Below are 15,791 nucleotides of genomic sequence, written 5' to 3'. Positions count from 1 at the left end.
AGTCTTGTCTGATCAAAGACCTTAGACCGGTCTTGTCTGATCAAACTGAGCTTGCCTCTATGGAGGTGATGTTTGGTAAATGTTGTACTAATGCCATGCTCCTCTGCCTCCAGCCACTCCCAATTAGTTAATGTGCACATGCCCGTAAAATACATGAAAAATTGAAAGCTTTCTATAAAACCTTTTAGTAGTATTGAAGAGAAAGACGGGGGGTGGATGGACAGAAAAAGAAAGATTGGGGGAAAAAAAAAAAAGGGAAACACAAATAGGATCAGGTGTTTCAGTATTTCTGTTTTGATGAGGAAATGAAAACAAAGTAATATTCAGAAATAACGAAGAAAGCGTGAACTAGGTTGGAAAATACAATGCTGATATCTCCACAATTTGCAAATATAGGCTACTGTATTTCAATTAAAACATTGTTTTTGAGTAAGCAAAAAGTAAATAGCAAGAAGTGACCTCACTGTTGTCCATCTGTAGTATAAGGGTGAAGAAAACCAAAAGCCAAATGTTTAATTTGTCTTCTGGTTTATGGTTTCTGTTGCTTACACCTGCTAGAAAGTTCCTTCTCACATAAAAAGCGGATGTGTCATGTCAAACTGTGTCTGCAGATCAGACATTTAAATACTATCATTTGTTCCTCAAATTAGTTTCACCACAGTTATTGTACCTATATACTTGGTTATGGTCGTAAAGGTCATGCTGAGGTTTCTCTAAAAATGCTAATCTCATTTGTTTTACTAGTTTTTACAAACCAGATTCCTACAATATCAGTGTCTGATACCTTAGGAATGGAGAAAGACCACAAGGTCTCCTCAGAGGCAGACTCCGGATGGAGGATTCTGCAAAAGCTCCTTCTTCCAAATGAAAACAACCTGACTTCTGGGATTTTGTGGATTTAGACAGGGCTTTAATGACCTAATATTGAAATTGGCCAGATCCTCCCCTTTTTCTTTTTGCCCTGTCCAAACAAATTTCAGTCTGGATCTGAAGCTAAGCTGCGTTTTGGTTTCCCCTTCACTGCAGGCTGAGGGCTGCTGGTTGGGCCTGGAGTGCAGCCAGAGGTGGGACGGACTGTTAGTTGTGAGAGTGATAGGATGTGTCTTGGTTTAGTCTGAAGGTGGCACTACAAGGCCATCTGAGAAAGGCACTGCAGTAACGTGACGCTGCATGTGTGTTTTCTCCGTCATTTGGGGCTGCACAGCATGCGGTCCCACCTGAGAGGTTCAGGTAAAATGGGGAACAGGGCGCTCTGCCTCGCTGTTCTGCTCCTTGTGTGCTGGGTATGGAAAACATCCCAGTGCTTGGGGAAGCTGCAGGCTTCAGCTGGACATGAAACAGCAGTGAATTTGGCTCCAGCAACCGAAATGAAATACAAAGATTGATGCACTGAGAAACCTCTGAGATTTGCGTGACCTCCTTGTAGTCAGTGTTGCTGGCCAGCTGACTTCATCTGAAAGCAACTGACATCATCTAAATGCTGTCATCTTCAGCTTCCACAGAAGCCGCCCTCAACCTATGAACGTGTTTGTCAATTAATAATGTAATTGCAGTCAGTCATGGAAATTTATGGGCTGAGTGCTTCTAAAGTCATGGGCCAGCCCCTCAGCTGTTAACCAGGGGCAGTGGGAGGTGGTAAAAAAAAAAGGTGACTGTGAAGGTAGGCTGGTGCTGTGATCAAATACCTTTATCTTGGCCCATGGACTGTCCCATTTGGACCTTCCCCAGACCAAATATGATGCCCTCAAGCTATACCACTGAACTAGCAGCTGGTGAAGTTGGAGTCCAGCACGCTGTATGCTAGCCACTATCTTTTTCCTTTTATTGGGCTCTTATCACCACTGGAGCCACATGGAGCAGCCTAGGGAGATTTGGGATTCATGAACAATCCCCAGAAGCTGGGATAAGCTCAATTTCAGATTAATATATATGCTATAATGCATATATATTAAGTTCAAATATGCCCTAATGGGGGATTGAGTATCATTTTGTCTGGCAGAGACCTGTAAAACATTTTTAGGTGTTTTGTATAGAGAAACATACTAATGTACTTTCACTAGCATAAAGGCACATAGAAGCCCTGTATTAAAAAGAGAAATGCACAGTAGAGAGGGGAAAAAAAATGAAATCAGGATCTAGATGATGGATTTCAAAAACAGTTTGTGATTTAATTTTGCAAGACTCTTCAAGTATTTAATTTAATTTAATAATAATAAAAAAGTATTCAAGTCTTAAATACTTTAAGAATTCAACAGAGACATGGTAAAATGAAGACAACAGAAGTTTGGGACATTTTATTGAAATGCATTATGTGTTTAAAGCGTCTAGAGCACAGTTTTGTGCGAAACTCAACTATTTTATGGTCAGCCTGAAGGTGTCACTAGTCAACTGCTCTGTTGGTGAAACACGGTGGGGATTCCGTACAATGGGATGTAACTGGCCGCATTTGTCCACTTTTAACAAGAGGAACTTGCTGAGGGGCTTGATATTTTTAACATCACGTACTTGAAGCAGAAGGTTTGTTAAGAGATTGCTCAGGAGGACTTGAGGCCACCCAAGTATTCCACCTCTCCAGCCCAAAGGGGTACTGTGTGCTTGGGAGAACTCACTTGAAGTGTAAAGGTTGCTTATTTGGGTCCTGGTTCTCAGGGGGATGTCCTCAAAGATGCAGTACAACAGTCTTGATTCCATTATGCAGCCTCAGGTGCTTTGAATGAAGCACCAGGAAGCCATCGAGGCTGATTTTGGACACGGGTGTGATCTGTCACCTGCATGGTTCACCTGGATGGCTTAGCAAGTCTAGGTCAGTGTGAGCTGCATGCTTGAGGAGGAATTTGCCATGTCCCATGTTACAGATAACCAAGTTATGGGTGCATGATCTCATGCTCGCGGACTCCTCGTCTCCCAGCCAGCTGCGTCAGGGACCTGTCCAAAATGTACCACGATGCCCGCACCTGCTGCAAGTAGCTGTGGAGCTGGACCCTGGTCCATGGAGGTGCTCCCACTCCTCTCTTCAGATGCAGCCTAAGCACACACCAGTCAGTTGGGACCATTCATCATGAGTGCACATTGAGAGACACCTCCAGAGAGTGTCTCAGCACAGGCATCTTCATCAGCCATCTGAGGACCGAAAGGATCATCTTCTCTGCATTCTGTTACAGAGGGAGCACAATTTACACTTGGAAAAACTAACTTCTGGATACCTAAAGGCACATTTTGCTGTGCTCTCTTCCTCTCTAAGCTGTTATGCACCTTGAAACATCCATTCTGCAATGATAACCGTGCCTCGGAAAGCTGCTTTCATTTGGTAATCCAACAAGGCCGTGAAGCTCCCGGCTTATGTTTGTTCTGTTGTGTGTTGGATGTGGCTGGGGGGTACCTGGTGGGACACAGGCTGGTATCAGCAAGCTGTGCTCAGTGAGGAGGCTCCCTGACCTGCTGAGGAGCCCTCTGGTCATGAGGTGCTGCAGTTTTCAGCTGCAGTGTTGCTACAAGCAGCTGCAACTGCATTTAACTCTTTCCCAGTATTGCTGTCCCTCTGAACGTGGTGGTATCATGCAGTGGTGGAAGCTGGGTAAGTAAAGAGGCCAAAGAAGGGCACGCTGCACATCTGTCGTGGCAGCAAGGACATCTCAGCAGCTGGAGGAGGCCTGGGAGAAGAGAAGACATCTGTGCACGGGGCTGTCTCTAGTGCTAATTTCTTGCTATGGCTTTGCATGAACCTGGAGATGGGATCTGTGCCAAGCTGGTTTGAGAAGACTGGTCTGCAGTGCAGTGTTAAGCCTTTAACTGCTAAGGATGTGCTACATTTCCCTGAAGCCACAGAATATTTCTGTCTTAAAAGCCACAAGGCTAGAATTTTTCACCTTGTGAAGCATTTTGTGACAGAAAATCTCTTAGTAACTGATTACCTATATTAAGGGATCAGACTTTGGATCTTATCATATTTAGACACTCTTGAAAATCAGAACATCTGAGGTCTAAAGTGGCTTTTTATAGACAATATTTTTGCTATAAAATGCATTCACCTTGAAGTTTCCTGGGATGGAGGGGATTGAGCTGCTCCACATGATGCCCGTGTGCTGTAAAGAAGGCTAGACATTCTCTACAACTGATGGGCAGACCCAGCCAGCTGGTAAGCCACTTGCATGAGCCTATGCTGATGATACACAGATTTAAGATCACATCCTTTTTGCCAGGTGATGAAGCTGCATATGCAGATTTTTGAAAGTGAGTTTAAAGTAAGAAAAGTCTATGATGATAAACTTAAGGATCAAGTCACATCTTATTTTTACCCACAGATACAAACACAAGCATAGTCTTTGCACTTCATAGGAAACTGTTCAAGAGTGTCTGAAGGAAGAACCCAAACCTAAATATGATAATATCTGTGTAGCATGTGAGTCTCAATTCCCAAAACGCAATTCTGTCTGTGGCCATGCACATCATTTTTACTGTCTGTGTTCCTGCCTGTTTTGCTTTCACTTGTAGATAACCCTGGAGCTATTTTCACCTTCTAGTTATTCTTTTCCATAATATTGTTTGGAAAAGAAAAAGTTTGAAAATACTTCTGGTTTATGAAGAAGCTTCCTTCCTTTTTTTTTTTTTCTTTTTTTCTTTTTTTTTTTTTTTTTTCTTTTTTAATTACAGCCAAAGAAGAAAACTTTGCATCATCAAAGTGACATGGTGATTGAAATGAATGAGCATGAATCTGGCTTTGGTTATTAGTGACAGAATATTGTTATCGATGGCTTATATAAAGTATGTTTGATGGTCTTATCTGGTTTCCTGGCTCTTGCTGTCCTGCAGTCCTCTCCCATGGGAAGGCCTTGTGCAGAGGAAGCATTTTTGGAGAACTCTGACATTGCAAGCGTCCCCAAAGCAGGCATAAATGAGAGTGCAGAATTCAGCTCATAGCTTTCCTGCAGCTGCATCCCCAAACAGGTACCCTGCCTTCAACTGCTCGGATACTTGCACACGTGCCCATCTGTTAGGGTGGCACCGTGCCCGGGCCGGTCGGATCCCCCTCCCGGGCACTGGTGCTGTGCCAGGCGTGGTGTTTGGTAGCTGACCTCTGTAACCTGGCGAGTCACCTCCTGACGGCATGGTGGCCTCCCCACGCAGCGGGCACATATGTTCTCAAACAGCTTTTTATTTTTTTTAACCTTGAACGCACTTGTTGGCCTCAGCTGAAGCAAAGGAGGAATGAGGACTCAGGAGTGTTTGCCAGATGCAGGGCTTGTCCTGCGCAGGCAGCTTGGATGCTCTCACATCTCTTCTTGTTTTACGTACCAGGTAGAGTACACCAGCAAAGATCTTGGGCTGCTGCATCTAAGGTCATGACAATGTCAGTCTGTGGAAATAAGAAGAAAATGATTTATTTTTTTTTTAAAGTAGAAAAGCCTGCTGAGCTGAAAGCGCAAATTTAGCACTTCCCTTGCTGAGCGGATGAAGTATTGACAGAGAAGGTAGGATGCTCTTCTGTCTAAACAAAAGAGCAGAAAAGATTTTCTCTGCTGGGAAGTAAAGTGAAAAAGAAATGGAACTGAGCATCCTAGTCACAGCTGAAAATATCGGATGCAATTGATTCTCTACAGGAACAACTCATAATCATTAAAACACTACAGACGTATTCTCAGGCTTTTGCCAATTAAACCATGAAAGCCGTGCGTGTGTGTTGATTCCAACATTGTCTAGATGAGCAAAATCAATTAAAGCAATTCAATGCAACAGAAGCAGCTTGGACAGCTTCTTCTGGGAGAAGGGCAGGGGCAATTTTCTGACACCACTTAGCTAATGGGGTGAAGCCCATGCTCCACTGATCACTGACAGCACTCAAAGTTTTGGCTCAGGGTTAAATTTCACTACAGCGGAGACATGCAATCCCTCTCTAAATTCCAGAAATCTGATTTAGGCCTACATAAGGTCCTTAAATATAAAGCCAATGTAAACAGCACAGGACTTAATGGGAATCCTATAAAAGTGTAAATCCAGTGGATTTACTTCCTGAAGCAGTAGCAAGAGTTATTTGTGCAGAAGCTATGATCGATACAGCATGCTTAATTCTGTGTTAGATGTTTAACACACCTTTTGCAGCCATGATTAAGTACCTTATACATCGATGAGATTCACACTAAGACAGAAGAAGACTGCTTCCACTCCCTTCTTGGGAGGAGTGGTTACGTACAAGGTTGCTTTGGAAGATCTTCCAGGTAGTTTCTGCTGCAGGCACTCAAGAACAGCCTTCATCGTGCTCTGAGGGTACATAGTGCAAGCCTGCTCTTGTTTCTCATGGGACAAAACTCCCCAGGATCCTTTACACTTTGACCTCCTTCCTGCTTCCACACCTTGTGTGTGTTTGTATGTGTGCCCTCTGCACAAAGAACGTTTTTGCTAGTAGTAACAGAAGTGTCACTAGGGTGCAGGCATACCATACCGTGCACCTCTTTCTGAGGTTGTAAAATGAGATTTTTTGGAGATCTTCCTACAGACTGTCAACACTAAAATTGTGTTAGGAGACTAGTAACCAGATTTAAGCTCTCGGGCTAGGGCTTCCAGTTGTGACCTTCTTTTAGTAGATGCATAGATAAAACAGGGGCCAATTAACACCTCGTGCCTTTGCCAGCTTTGTTTTTGACCCATCATGTAAAAATCATGACAGAAACATGGGGGTAATTAAAACTGAAATATGGGGGTAATTTTCTTTATTGCTATAAGCTAAGCAGTTTTTTACTTGGGTTACCCCAACGCAGCCAGGCAGCAGTGCTGTGGTGGGCAGTCTGGAAGTGTCACCCTTAGGAGGGTTTAAAAGAACCGTCCTCCTAAGCATGCTATTTAGGTCTTGCTGTCTCTATTTTGCCTCTTCCCTTTGTAATTAACTCTTTGTCAAAGCAACTAATGTCTTGTTGCTCTAGAAATGTTTTCCACAAAACCTATAACACCCCTATCTTTTCATGTTACCTTGTCTTCAAGACTAGATAAAAGTAATTCCAGTGAGCTTACAAAACCAGCACATTTCCATTTTCCTTCCTATCCAGGAAGAAGTTTTCCTATAGCCTTTCTGGGTAACACATGTACCCTCTTACAATGAATATCTCTGACATTAGGCAAACATCCCACCTCTAAATATTACCAACCTGAATTTCTGCATCCATCAGGGTTGGGAGAAACCCTCCTTACTGGGCTGGCAGCGATATTATGCACCGATAAGCAACCTTTCTTTGAAGGAAAACTTACTACAACTCCAGTGTTCAATTCTGTTGGTAACAACTTTGGTCCTGTAACAGTTGTCAGATTTTGTTAATGTCACATCACGATTAATTTCTATTAGTTAAATTGTCTCTATTCAATCAGTAGTTAATGCAAATTAAATCATAACCTATACACCTAGAATACACTTAGGGCTTACTAAATTTTTTAATGAAAGATGAAAGTAATTGCTGAACCTTTCTGTTCATGCCTTTGTTGTATTGTAAACAATAAATAACTGTGTTAGTTACACCTTTACTTGTGTGTTTTTCTTTGCCAGTTTTATGAGGTAACACACACAGCTGACCGGAATTTTTCTAATTAATTTTTCTGAGGATTGTTTTTCTCTTGGCTCACCCTGCTCACCTCTTAGTTGTCACTCTAAACCCAGCCCAGCTATGCACAAAGTGAAGCTGTGTAACCCTGTCTGTATCTTCCTGCTACACGCTTAAAGGCAGGCCTTGAATTAATTCTCAGTCTAGTGGATGCTGGTCACTGTGCTTGGATGAAGCACGAGGGCTGCCAAAATGCTAAGAGTACGTAAATTATCTACTGCAACACCATGGTAAATAATAGAATGGTGTGATTATAATCATTTTAGAATTATTTTAATGAGTAATAAATGTAGATGTGATCTTCTGTTCTGAAGTTGTAAAACTTTAGCATGCTGTCTCAGCTACTACCAACTATGTAAATGATTTATTTCCCTCTTCATTTTATACTTGTCTGAATAAGTATTCTAATCCCCTTTATTACTCAGATGACATATTATGTACAGAACCCATTACAAGCCTGTCTTTTGTGGCTGATACATTTTACACACAGAGCTTTCATAGAATTACGGAGCAGCTTGGGTTGGAAGGGACCTTAAAGATCATAGAACTGATAGAAGGTCATCTAGTTCCAACCCCCTGCCACGGGCAGGGACACCTCCCACTAGACCAGGTTCTATTTTGCCTAATAGTTTTCATCTGCACATTCTGCAAAGGTCCTTCTTAACCAAATAAATGCATACAACAGGTTCTGCTACATAAAAATCTTTAAAAATAAGCAAATCTTACAGCGCAAAGCTGTAACTACGAGTAAAGTTCTCATTGCTGGTCAGAACACCCCCTGGATATCTTGGTGGCTTTCTCTCAGGCCTCTTGTTGGGTTAAAAAGAGCCTTGTTCCTCACCCCACCACACTATAATGAGCAACCATTCCTGATTCAGGCTTTTTCAAGTATTTCCCAATATATGGTCTCTTAGTACATGTTCTTGGTATTTTACGATGCACAGGATCCCTACCCTCACCCCCTTCATGCTGAAAAACATTGCAGATTTGTGAGCCTTTTTTTTTTTTCTTTGTGACTTTTTATTTCTTCCCAGTAACCATTGAAATTAATACGCTGAGAGAGGCTACTCACTGCTTGTGATTTGAGTAATCATCGCAGACATCCTTTGGGCTTTGACTTGAAAATCCTTACAAGAGTCTAAAACAACACCATTATTTAAAGAGAAATATTTCGTTACTTCATTCCTAGCAAATTGTGTAGAATTATAGTCTAATTTCACTGCTAAAGAATAAGCTTACAGCAGCAGTTCATTTTTTTTTTAAATTTCCACACCAGCAGGCCAAGTTGCTATAAATCATAGCTGGTAGGGGCTAGTTGAGAGTGCTTCTGGGGAGGCATTCTCCAAGTGATACTATGTCAATTAATTAACTTTGGAAATATTATCCGCAACGTTCTTGCTTTTAATAGCCCTAATTGGATACACATAAGTCTCGTGTATTAACAGCTCAGGGAAATTCAATCCATTTGTGGACAATTCAGACTTAAAGCTACATCAACTAGTAACATTACTATATCCTCTGTTTTCCAAGCATTCTCCCACAAAAATGTGTCAAAGCAAATATTGCTTTGGCTTCCCCAGTTTAGCAGGTGTGCCCAAGTTAGTTTACAGCAACTGCAATTAATTATCTAATTCTCCCTGGACCAATGCCCTGTGCTTGCAGCCATCGGTTTCCTCGCCATTGTTTTAATAATATGATTAATTTGATCCATCCTTCCAAAAAATGAAGCTCATAGAAAACAGGTAATTTAAACCGGGCTTCCTGCAGTTACAGACATCTGGCTGCTATGGCTGGAATCAGGAATCATCACCCCTAAAGGAAGATTCCCAAAATGCTCCTAAAAATGCTCACAAACTTTGGTTCTAACTATGGCCTGGCTAGGGCTAGATGCTCTTTCAAAGGGAAGGCTGGCTTCATCCATGTTTTACACATACAGATCTCCCAGCACATAATTATACATCTTTTCTAACCAACACTTCATTTTCCAAACTGATTGTCAAATATATGAATTGTAAATATATTATCATTCAAATAAACCCTCGCTAATACCCTAGTAAACGGAAAGACCTCTAATAACATTACATTTATTAAAAACAAAAATGCTGCTGCACCTCTTTCTTACTAAACATAAATGCCTCAAACAGGAAGTCCTTCACAGATTTACCACCTCTTGTTTTCTGAAAGCTTATAGAAACTTACCAGCTTTAAAGATATTTTGGTTATACCTAATAAATTATATCTTCATGCACAAATAAAGAATAAGTTTGAAATGAAACCCAACTCTTATTTCATGCAACTTTACTAGTTAAGAGAAAAACTCACAGGAGCCAGCTTTGTGAAAGCATATACCCAACCTGACTGTCAAATTCACAGTGCATTTGTATGTAGTCACTGTTCGTAATTCCCCAGAACTCAGGCTGTGGGAAAATGCCTGTAACACACTCTGACAGCATTGCCCCCCTCCCAGCTAGCTGGCTGCCGAGCAGTGGCCAGAAATCAGCCTTGGAAAAAGCAAAGAAGTAACAGCTGTCACAGTGGAGGAGGAAAAAAGACTCCACAGATAACTCAGCAATTGTCTTGGAGCCGCTAAATCCAGAAGTGTCAATTGGTAAAAGCAGAAGCCGTGATTTTCTAGGGGCTTGTTTTCTGCACTGCTGTATGAGGGACCTGTTTGTGGCAGAGCTCCAGGAGGGACTGCCTCCTGCTCCAGGCGATACCGTGCTGTCATGTGTGCCTGCAAGAGGTGTTACTGAGGTAGAACAGTGGGATGCACCCATTCCAACCTCCTGGCCTGGGAAGTCATAGATGCTGAACAGAGGCGAGGCAAAGCCAGATGGTAGGCTCACAGACATGGCTCCTGGAGCAGAGCTTCTGCTGGAGTCCTGAGCCCACCTGAAGGCTCTCACCCTGAGCTGGGGGAGTGCTGGACTGTGGAGCATCCCCTGAGGGTGACTGTTCCCGGGGGAAGGAGCATTGCCAAAAGCCAGGAATGGTGCTCTTTCCATGTGGTGTGAAGCCTTGCATGGTGGTGCTACAACTGCAGCTGGGGTCTCAGAGCACTATGGCAGTTATCAAATAAATACAAAGGCTCGTTTCAGTGTCCTGCTCAATGTTGTGATTCTCAGGAAGATTTTGCTGTGACGTGAGGAAGAAATAACCCATGCGTCATAGGAGCCCAGGAGGACTCTCTCAGAATGGCACGAGTGATGCACTGGCATTGGTGCCCAGCCACGGCCATCCTGGTCAGTGCAGAGCCCCCGGACCATGTCCGCACTCAGGTCCACTAGCGCATACCCTGCATTTGGATCCATGTCCAAGGAAACAGGATCTGACCTCTTGCTGCTCCAGAGGGATTTCTTCACATTCTCCCATGGCTCTTATTCATGTTTCTCATATTTAGTATGGCCTTGCACTGAAAAAAGTTCTTCCAGTCACGTCAAACTCCTCCTTTCCCTTGCCTTTCCCCTCCCAGGCTATGCTGGGCCACATATTTGGGTAAACTATGTGGAGGGGGTTTCTGTGTTTGCTTTCTGACATTCCCCAACTATGAAACCATAGATTCTTACAATGTACTTTCTGGGTATTTGCATGCTGTACTGACATGGTCGTTGGTTGGCCAACAGCCCTTTTCCTGTGACAGTGCCTGGGAGCTCCCTCTGGGTGTCCTGGTGTCTCCTGACCTCTGTTCTTTACCCCTCCAGACATCAAAACAAGGAATGCTTGCTTCTGGGGTGCCAGGACTGAGGGCCCCTAAAACACGAAGCAGGATCACTACACCGAACCACCATCCATATGCTGACACACTCCTGTGTATTTTAGGGGTAGCACAAATACTGCATTGACCTTTACTCTGATATGTGCAGCAGATGAGCAGTCAGTGGGTATATCCCAGCCTCAGCAAGTTCTGTCAGCACTGCAAATCCCATTTGTTGCTTTATGGGAAGGAAGGAAGATTACCTTTTTATTATTGTTTTCAGGGATGCCTCACTGCAAGGCCTGCTTTTCCCCACCCTGGATATCTAGAGCTTTTATAGCACTGGCCAAATTTTGCCCTCTGGCCACATTTTGCCTTGGACAAGCTCTCGAGCATGTTGCACATTTGATGAGACTGACGGCAGTCAGCCCTAGGTTTACGGACAGGAATAGCAGATCCTTATCTGAACTTCTATGAACTGGGTGTGGGGGGAAAGCACTTTGGTCCAGGCCGTAGATGGAGGTTCAGACAAGTTTCAGCTCAGTTCTGTAAGGCTGTAATTGTAATGGTATGAGAAGAGAGAAAGAGACACCCTGAGAATAGAGCTTTGCTAATTATACTTCCATTATCACCTAAAATGCCAATATAGCTCGGCCTTTATTTTATTATTTGCACAGAGCATAAAGCAAGCTCGCCCTGTGCAAGCAGTTTCTCATCCCATCAGCACCAGCCTGGCATGAGAACAGTGTCTGCCTTTTATCTTCTTGGCTCAGTTGATGTGGTTTATTTCACACTCAGATGAGCTAGAACTTAGAGAGGGAGAAATTTAATTTCAAGCTTGAGCACAAAGTTTGGGATCTGGTTCAGATTTCCAGTTTGTTTTAGCTTACGCTCAGCATCAGTGACTAGGTTACAGGGAGGGCACCTTCTATTGCTGCTCCCCTTTTTTATACTTGGGTTGTACAAAATGCCAAACCCAAATGTCTCCCAAATTTTGAGTTAATTTGGACCTGGATCCATAATTTTCAGAGCCTTTTTCTCTTGGAATAGGAAACTTTCCTCCAACTTGTCTTTTGGAGAAATTCACACCCAGCTTTGCTTGGTCTCTAAAACTAACCTTTCAGTCTGCCCTGATACAATTTCATTTCTCCACTGAGTTCTACATGGTCCTTTTCCTGATCAGCACTTTGTGTATATCTTGTGTCCAAGCCAAAGACCACAAAAACCTTACAGGGATGTCTTCGTGGACTTCAGGAACAGCTACATTAAGCCATGGCATGTGTTTCCATGTGCCTTCAATCATGGTTTTTGGCAAAGTTATGAAGAGATTTGATTCTGTCTTACCGAAAACAAGAAATCCTGGATTTGATTTGAGTCACTCCTTGCTTCCTCTTTCCTGTGCTGAAATGTTCAGTAACTTATGTATGTCTTTCCAAGCAGTGTTAACATTTGATCCTGAAACCTCTGGTGACCTGCTGATAGACATGCAGCCACAGGCTAAAAAAAGCCCACCACTTTTCCTGGACTGACTCCAATAGCTTTGATCTAGAAACTGAAGAAATTTGTGAATGCTTTGTAATAGGAAAATGAAAGATATTTTCCAGAACACTGAGGACATATTGTACAAAATGAACTGTTGTGTGCTAAGATGGAGATGACATCTGAAATAGTAAATACACGGCAAGGATAAATTATTCATGGAGAAAGGAAATTGGCTGCTCACCTTTGGGAATGGAAATCCGAATGAACCAAAGATTTGAAATGAAATAAACTGGATGGTTCAGCCACCTCCCTGGGGTGTGATAATATCAGCATCATGCCTTGATCTCATTTGGAGCTGTCCTTCCTTTCTCTCTTTTTCCCGCTGCCAGACCATATTGTTGCAGTATTGTTCCTGTCAGCTTGTCATTCTGATGGTGTTTGCTGCTTCTTCCAAACTCAAGGTGAGCAGAATTGCAAATCGGGGGAGCATATGTGGAGTGCTCCTGCTTGGTATTCAGTGGCAAGGACAGGTGGCTACCGAGTGGCTGCTGGGCATAGATTTTCAATACCAGTGCAGTCTGAACAGACTTATTTTCACAGTTCATTGAAAACCCTAGGTTTCCTGAGATGCTAAATGCAATTCTGAACATTTTCCTCTTGCTCCGTGCACATGTCCATATTATGTGTGTGCATGCGTGTGTGTGCGTGTGTGTACACATGTTTGTGCTGGGGAGGCTCTGTGGTGCCAGGGCTCATCTTGCCTTAAAGGGGGATCATTGCTCCCCTTCTGTCTTCGGAAAATAGGATGGTACTGTGATGAGTTGATAGAGAAAGCCTGATCAGATCAGTGAACTTTTTCAATCTCAAATCTCTTATGTAGGTTCAAAGAGTACTTGAACTGATGTAAATTTATTGTTCTCCCCCCTTTGCCATGGCTTCTATTTTCTCGTCTTCATGACAACCCAAACAAACACTTCACACACCCCTCCCTCTTCAGCTTCCACAGAAACAGGTCTCTGCACCTAACTGCTGGCTTTGCTTCCTTCGTATCCTTGTCTTCTTCCACTCCTACCAGCTCAATTTCTGGCGTATTTAATCCACTTACCACCAGGTGTTTCCACTGTGTAAAAGGAACTTTTTAGATACCCACATGAGAGGCTTGTCTCATTGCAGGGGGTGGCCTGCCTGTTCAGGCAAAGGTGTTAACCACACATACATATGAAGCCATATGAATTCAAGCATGGATATCTGAAAAACACCATTCTTGAAGTTAAGCCTTCATTTCTGTTCTACTTTCTCTGTGACATCTTACTGTCAAAAAGGCAGCAGAGGATGACGACATCAGACAAGTTCATTTCTTGCAGAAATCCCTGAAGGCTGTACAGAGGGCACAAACAGTGCTAGCATGCAGGGAAGGGCAGTTGCACCTATGCCACCTGGAAATTCCGCATCTAGCAGGATAATCCAGATTTCTGGTTATTGGAGACTAACAAAATGGCCCAAAGCAGCTGGAACATGCCAGGATCTGTCCCACAATACAGGCTTGATGTCAAGAAGGATTAACCATTTTAGTAGATAATGAAAAATGATACATTTGATAGGGTCATGGGATATAAATCATCATGCAACATGACCTAAGGAAGGTAGTAACAGATTAAGGCTTGGAAAAGACTTTCCCTGTGAGTAGATGGGCAGATTATTCTTCAGCTTTCCTTGGCAGAATTTCTTGTCCTTGGCACTGAAACATTTGCTACAGGAGGATGTGGCTCCTAGACATCTTAAGCTGGCCTGGGGGAGGGCTGTGATGGACTCCCATCTTCAACCTTTCCTACCTTTACAAGCAGGACTCTGTTGAATGGAAAGTAAGCAAAATTTGACCACCAGGATCCTCTGATGAGGGTGAGTGGCAGCTGGACACCACAACCTGCTGGGAGATGGGACTGCCCCTGGCCCCTGCCTTGGGAAGCCTGCAGGCACCTTCATGACTCAAGGCAGATGCATGACTCTTTATTCAGCACAGAGATGCTGCTTCGCCCTTGCCTTCAGGTTTAATCTTCACCTCCAGATGCTGACAAAACTTTCAAGCCTGTTTATATACACCCTGAACCTGGGCTCGATGCCTCACTGGGCCTGCTGGGGCTGGGTTTGTTTCAGCTCAGTCCCCATCCTGCCTGCTCCGCGGTGTGCTGTGCCATCCCCAGTGCCACCTCACGGCTCCTCCAAGCTGTGTTTGCCCACTCTTGCACTGTTTCACTTAGTATTCCCCTCCTCCTTTGTTGTCCCTGCCAAGAGCTGGCAGGAGGCGAGGAGCACGCTGAGGCCTGGCACGCGCTGCACGGCCTGCGTGGTGCCGGGCTGTCTCGATGAGGGGATGGAGCAGGTGACTGCTGCGGGTGAAGAGGGGGTTGTGCCTCCTGAAGTGAGCACACGCTGGCTTTGCTCCTAGGGTTGAGAGCATAAAGTTAAACACATCTACGTGATTTGCAGAACTGGGCACCTCACCACATCTAAATAGGGGCCGACTCTGCATCCCCTGTGCATGTGAGTAAGACACATGCACGTAGAAATAACTGAGCAGAAACAAATCATCCAGAGGATGGCAGGAGAGGGTGCTGGGGGGCTCTAGCCCTTTCCATAGGCCCTCCTCATCCAGCCCACTTGCAGTCCACTTGCATGGCAGTGCACCATCCTCCACCCACAGGGCAGACCCAGCTGGCACCCGCAGCCTCTCCTTGTGCAGAGGGACCACTTAGATATCTTACTTTCACTCTGTTGGCTGCCATGCCAAAATAAGTAGAAGTACTGGGGCTTGTACTTCATCTAAAGAAAACAGAAAAACAGTAGTGGCAGCAAACAAGAAAACAAAACAAAACAGAAACAACAGAGAGCTTATTGTACCACCCGTATCGGATGATGGAAAAAGTGTTGTCATGAGAGCGATTGTGCTGTGAGCTGGCTCAGAAAGTCTGGCTGCAGACTGCAGGCTAAGTGTCCGAAGAGCACGAGGACTCTTGTTTTCAGCCAGGATCATG

General features: G+C 43.8%; 1 long non-coding RNA gene across 1 annotated transcript; it reads right to left on the bottom strand.

Annotated features, from left to right (window-relative positions):
• Nucleotides 1-3,984: 3,984 nt before the first annotated feature.
• LOC137853930 (uncharacterized) lies at nt 3,985-9,055 on the bottom strand. The gene is made up of 3 exons (XR_011094839.1): nt 8,823-9,055; nt 8,656-8,721; nt 3,985-5,353 (listed from the first exon to the last, which is right to left on the bottom strand). It is a non-coding gene; the product is annotated as an uncharacterized lncRNA (long non-coding RNA).
• Nucleotides 9,056-15,791: the final 6,736 nt, after the last annotated feature.

Source organism: Anas acuta, chromosome 3 (genome assembly GCF_963932015.1).
Source record: "Anas acuta chromosome 3, bAnaAcu1.1, whole genome shotgun sequence".
Classification (NCBI taxonomy): domain Eukaryota; kingdom Metazoa; phylum Chordata; class Aves; order Anseriformes; family Anatidae; genus Anas; species Anas acuta.
The sequence above is the reverse complement of the archived record's forward strand: the minus strand, read 5'-3'. Positions and strand labels throughout refer to the sequence as shown.